Source organism: Aedes aegypti, unplaced genomic scaffold (genome assembly GCF_002204515.2).
Source record: "Aedes aegypti strain LVP_AGWG unplaced genomic scaffold, AaegL5.0 Primary Assembly AGWG_AaegL5_hic_scaff_644_PBJ_arrow, whole genome shotgun sequence".
NCBI lineage: Eukaryota > Metazoa > Arthropoda > Insecta > Diptera > Culicidae > Aedes > Aedes aegypti.
Window position 1 is genome coordinate 19,634 of NW_018736327.1, and position 6,084 is coordinate 25,717.

The 6,084-nt window shown below is 37.8% G+C and overlaps 1 long non-coding RNA gene across 1 annotated transcript; it reads right to left on the minus strand.

Moving 5' to 3' along the window:
* Positions 1-558: 558 nt before the first annotated feature.
* On the minus strand, positions 559-1,074 carry LOC110681272. Its single transcript, XR_002503146.1, has 2 exons — positions 788-1,074; positions 559-732 (listed from the first exon to the last, which is right to left on the minus strand). It is a non-coding gene; the product is annotated as an uncharacterized LOC110681272 (long non-coding RNA).
* Between the last annotated feature and the right edge of the window lie 5,010 nt (positions 1,075-6,084).

Below are 6,084 nucleotides of genomic sequence, written 5' to 3' on the forward strand. Positions count from 1 at the left end.
TCTCCGTCCTGTAAAAGGTAGTTATTTAAAACTTTCAATGGTATTCCTTCAATCTCTTATATGATGCCCCTCTTGAGACATATTTATGATAAAAAAATCTGAATTACCAATTCATAAACTGGTTGTTCCAAAAATTCCGATGGTACTCAAAGAATAACATATTATGAAAATGCTACATAGAAAACAATATATGGCATGTGAGAATGGAAATAAAATATTCTAGTCACGTTTCTTATGCCTATAACATCAATCAAGTATGAACAATTAAAAAATAAACGTTAATGAACAAAAATACAAAAAAAAACAATAAAAATCAAATACTGACGAAGAAAAATCAACAATTTTTAACAAACATTGACAAAAAAAAAACAAAAATGACGCTCGTCATTCGTTATCAGACATTGAACTCTCTTCGCTAGACAACTCTTCAGAGCTTTCTATGTCCGAGCTTTCCTCATCCATTTGTGCTGATTCCTTGTTTTCGATCTCCATTTGATGACCTTCATAGTATTGCACCAAATCAATATCATGGTCTTCATTAGCGTTGCAATTTCGTCGTTTTTTAAACGTAGTGTACGATATTTTGATGTCAGACCACGCCAAAGCTGCAACCATTATATCGTACATGTTATCTTCCGGAGTTGTTTTTCGGGCTAGGTTAGGCCTCGAAAATTTATGCCGTTTGTGCATGCGTTCACCTGCCTGCTCATCAACAAAATTCATAGTGTAAGGCTAGAATAAAAAACCAGATAATATTTTATACACTTTAAGCTAACAGTACACTTACCAATTTGGTGATGTACTCCGATAAGTGTTTGTACTTATGCAAGCAAGGTGGCAACTTTTTTATAAAAGGGAATTCTGTCAGTATGTTTCTTTCTAACTCCTCGTACAAAATTTTAACTTTCTCGGGTTCGAGCCTTTGCGATGAGAGTGCCAAACTGCTTATTATTCTTGAATTTTCCACCAATTTTCTATTTATTCCCAAAATATCAGAAAACGCTGTAGGATCGGAGAGTAGAAGGCGAGCAAGATTTCCGTTATTCGAGCTTCCACATCCACCTGGCTTTGGTCGGTTAACCTGCGCTTTGAAACGATCTTCAAGTTCAGTTTGAAATTCTTCTATGCTCTGACTGCACTTCCGGATGTTTCAATGCTGGATTCCGTGGAGTTCCACCGGAAGTGAAAATATGATTGACCTATAACTCCATCTGGTCCTGAAATACACACTGGGCAGGCGTGGGTATTTTTTTTGCCGACGATAGCATTAGCAGCTTTGCCGTCTATCAAAGAATATACCGCTTCTGCAGTTATTTGAAGACGAATATTATCCACATTGATAATCACGGGGTTAGTTTTTATTCCATTCACCTCTTCATAAAATTTGGTGAACATTTCCAATGTGATCGCATCGGTCTCTTTAGTCCAGCTTAGTGATCTTGGACGGCAGAAAAAATCTGATTGCGGGTTAGGATTGTTGTAAATTTCTTCCCCAGAACTATTTATTAGTTTTTTTTTTTTTTAAAAAAAGACACTGACACGTAAATGCTTCCAGTGGGCATTTATGCCCTTTGAAGGAAGCACCACACTAGACAACGGACTAGCATGCAACGCCCAGTGGCACAGTCGGTAAACAGTCCTCACGAAAAGTTTACCCGGCCTGAGGCGGGAATCGAACCCACACTCCCTAGCACGATGCGGCTAAATGCCTGGTGACACTAACCGCACGGCTACGAAGCCCCTGGTTGTACTGAGAAAATCCAGTTGCTGAATCCAGACCCCCAGCAATCCTCATTGAGCAGTCAATTACGACTGGGGATTTTAAGGAATTTGCAATGTAATTTAGCCTTGATCTTATAGTTGGAAGATCCATTATTCTTCTCGCATCATTTTCAATTAGGTTACGAATGGGTATACTACACGACAGGTATCCTTTTTCCCAGTTTGGACTTGAAAATGACGGTATTATTGATTTGCGGTGCTCTATAATTGCATTCCATGGCACGAGGGGCTTCAGACCAAATCAAACCCGCAAAACACCGTAGATAAACTCGTCAGATTGATGAGTTTAATCGCATCAAACACTTCTTTAAGGAGTTCATTTGTACATTTTGTTTCGTCTCGTACACTCGTACGAAGTAAGTTGAATCAATACATAGCAGCTGTCAAATCAACATTTGTTATCATAAGTTAAGTCGCAGAAGATCACAGGTAGTTCGGTAGAATATGTATACACTCGCATTGTATGTTATTATTCATCACATAATATATGCACGCATATCGCCTCCACTTTTGTACGTAAAAGGTCTTTTCGCGACATCTTATAAGTGAAATTTTGTACATTTGAAGCCTCCATTTTGGTTGTTTGGGAAAGCAGTCACTTTGTTTTTCCTAAAAAATCAACAAACTGAATTCTTTAATGAATGTTCGAATCCTCTGAGCAGAATATCAAATTGAGAAACTTAAAAGTAGATGGAGTACCGTGTACCTTTTAATTCCGCTCCTAAATGCTTATCTTTGACAGATACGCGTATTTCGACTACCACTTGCAGTCTTCTTCAGTGTCAGTTACAAACTGAATTTTAAAATACTTGAATATGGTGATTTTTTAGTAAATTATTATTTTAAATCATCGAAAGTGGGTTCCTAACAAAACGCTAGTATTATTCTTCCCATATCGAAAGACAGTGATTTTTTTAAGGATAGCTATACTAAAGATCATGCCTCTAAGCTTATGCGTTTTAGAGTTATTAATATATAGACAAACATCTGTCATTCTAAAAAACACACGTTGTCAATCAATAAGAACGTTTTGCATGAAAAATAATTGCATAATAATTATTATAAGCTTATAAGCTTATAAGCGAATAACATCAATATGTCAATATGGTAGAATTCATGATTTTCGAACTGATATAGTTTTTTTTATGTCTTTGAAAACTTTATGAAATTTATACAAAATTTTTCTTGGAAAATGTGATTATGAGAAAAAATTTTATATCAAAATCTATAAAAACGCATAAAAATAATTGCTTTGTTGCATTTTCAGCCCCTAAAACTCAATTTATGAAAGTTCATTTTCATCTTGCAAAAATCTGTCAAATATTCAGGTTTTTTTTTGAATATTGAAAATTTTACAGAATTTATGAAAAGTTCATTTTCATCTTGCAAAAATCTGTCAAACATTCAGGTTTTTTTTTTGAATATTGAAAATTTTACAGATGTTCCATTCCAATATGTAACAATACTTAATTTTAAACAAAGAACATATGAATTATCAGTTTTTTTTTTCAATTATGGAAAATTTTACAGATGTTCCAGGTTGGTTCCGAAAAAAACCAATTAAAATGACCATAATGGTTAAAACATATCAGACTACTAAATACGCAATGTAAGAATACTTCTTTCTAACAAACAAGAGACAAAGGAACTATCAGAACTTTTTTTTTTCAATATTACCAATTTTACGGATGTTCCGGGTTAGCTCAGGAACCATAAAATGGTCATAATGGTAAAATATTCAGATTACTAAATCCGACTTGTAAGAATACTTCTCTCTAATCAACAAGACATAAAGGAACTATCAGAACATTTGTTTTCTTTTCAATATTTCCAATTTTACGGATGTTCCGGGTTAGTTCCGGAACCATAAAATGGCCATAATGGTCAAACATTCAGATTACTAAATACAAATTGTATTACTTCTTTCTAACCAACAAGAGACAAAGGAACTATCAGAATATATATTTTTTTTTTGATATTTACAATTTTACGGATGTTCCGGGTTTGTTCCGGAACCGTAAAATGGCCATAATGGTCAAACATTCAGATTACTAAATACGAATTGTAAGAGTACTTCTTTCTAATCAACAAGAGACAAAGGAACCATCAGAACATTTTTTTTTCAATATTGCCAATATTACGGATGTTCCGGTTAGTTCCGGAACCATGAAATGGTCATAATGGTCAATAATTCATATCACTAAATCCGCCATGCAAGAATATTGTCGTGTGCTGTTCCGCAGCAAAACGGAATCATGACAGTTTATATCAGTTCCAATAATTCTACCTGCCGTAAGGAACTCAGGATGGTTCCAGGCTCTAGGTGGCCAGGGCGAAGTCTCCGGTCAATGGGACCGCCACCAATCGATTCAGCAGCTTTTTTCCGATCTAGAATGGTCAAAATTATTTCCTGAAACCATTACCCAGCTGAGATATTGCATTTAGTCGCGTTTTGGAGCCCGATTTGCTCACTGTGCAATGGTTGACGTAGAGAGAAGATTTTGCTTGACAAATGCGTCGGCGATTTTAACTGTTCGGATGTAATGGGGAATCCAACAATACTAGAATAGCTCACACAAACCTTCGGCAGTCGAATGTTCCAGTTTCTCTTTCCACATTCGCAGAGTCGTTTAAGACTGTTCCCTCGCCAATACAATCCATCAGCATTTTGTAGATGATCTGGATTCAATTGATGTTTCAAATAACATTTTGCGTGTAAAACTAACCATCAAATATCTGCGTTCCTGCTAGAAATGTGGCACCTTCTTCTTTTTCTTTGCATTAACGTCCTCACTGGGACAGAGCCTGCTTCTCAGCTTAATGTTCTTATGAGCACTTCCACAATTATTAACTGAGAGCTTTCTGCGCCAAAGTTGCCATTTTCGCATTTGTATATCGTGTGGCAGGTACGATTATACTCTATGCCCAGGGAAGTCAAGGAAATTTCCATTCCGAAAAGATCCTGGACCGACCGAGAATCGAACCCAGGCACCTTCAGCATGGCTTTGCTTTGAAATGTGGCACCAATGACAAACACAAACTGGAATCATAATTGACGTTTCTGGGTTTCATGATTTCATGACTCAAATTTTCACTTTTCATCACCAAAACCGGAATCATGCCCGAATAAATGAAAATGAATCTGTAATACTTCACCCTAGCTTAAAACTAACTTCAAATCAAACATAACGGTAAAAAGCTTCATATTGTATAGAGAGATAATTATTTTGGCCTTGAAACTGTAAATCCAATTGAATTGTTTCTTATATACTATTCTATATACAATATTAATACTAATTTGCGCATCAACTATCCTAATACTCATACTAATTAATACGCTACCCTATAAAAGTGAAGCCCCCTCCTTGAATAAAGTCAGTCTTGTTAACCCTACCACGAAGAGTAAAACGAATCAATTGTGCAAGTCCGAAAAACCGATAGTCCCGCGTGTGCTGAAGTCCCCCCAGTGTCTGTGTCTGCCGCCAGTCCCAGTCCACCTTGAGCGTCGAAGGTCGGTCCGCGAATTTCATCGAGTGAATTCGGGGCCGGGAAAAGATTACTGTGGTGTACAAAGTGGTCCTTCGAACCGGATCGTTGGACAGTTTACCAGTGGAAACGCGGTAAAGTGTGAAAAGCATCGTTCTAAGCTTCAGTGTATTCGACCAGCCACGTGGTTCGTTGTAGAGATGGTCGGGTTTCACATTTTTCAAACCCGAACCCGACCCGTACCCGACTTATTTTATTCCTTCAAACCCGGACCCGACCCGAGACAAAAATTGAAAAGGAAACCCGGACCCGACCCGAACCCGAAAAATTTCTGCTGTTCAAACCCGAACCCGACCCGAAACCCTAAATATTTTCTAAGGATAACCCGAATAGAACCCGGGTTTGAAAAAGATGATAAATTCATCGTTTCTGATACATAGAGATGCTTTTGGGTTGTTACTTTGTGAACAATTCTCACCAAACCCGACCCAAACCCGACTTTTTTCAAGCCCGAACCCGACCCGTACCCGATATTTTTTTAGCGTTCAAACCCGACCCGTACCCGAACCCGAAAAAATAAAAACTTTCAAACCCGAACCCGACCCGAACCCGTCGGGTTCGGGTACGGGTCGGGTTTCGGGTTTGAAAACCCGAGACCCGACCATCTCTAGTTCGTTGTGTTTCGTGCGTATGCAACTTGCGCGTCGGTAGTGTGTGAAACGTGGCTCAAACAGCGAAAAGAGAGAGCGTGAAGATAGTGCACGTCGTTCGAGTGGCTTATACACAGCCACAGAAACGAGCATTGCGTAGGACAGG